Consider the following 322-nt stretch of genomic DNA (forward strand, 5'->3'; position numbering starts at 1 on the left):
AGTCTAATTTTATTTTTTGCTTTGTTACTTTTTTTTTTTTTTTTTTTTTTGCGGTACACGGGCCTCTCACTGTTGTGGCCACTCCCGTTGCAGAGCACAGGCTCCGGAAGCGCAGGCTCAGCGGCCATGGCTCACAGGCCTAGCCGCACCACGGCATGTGGGATGCTCCCGGACCGGGGCACGAACCCACGTCCCCTGCATCGGCAGGCGGACTCTCAACCACTGCGCCACCAGAGAAGCCCTGTTACATTTTTGAAGAGTGAATGAATGAGTGAATAAATGCATGAGGCTGCAGAGGGCCAAGAGAAGAAACCTGAACAGG

The sequence above is a fragment of the Neophocaena asiaeorientalis genome, unplaced genomic scaffold (genome assembly GCF_003031525.2).
Source record: "Neophocaena asiaeorientalis asiaeorientalis breed wild unplaced genomic scaffold, Neophocaena_asiaeorientalis_V1.1 scaffold409, whole genome shotgun sequence".
Lineage (NCBI taxonomy): Eukaryota > Metazoa > Chordata > Mammalia > Artiodactyla > Phocoenidae > Neophocaena > Neophocaena asiaeorientalis.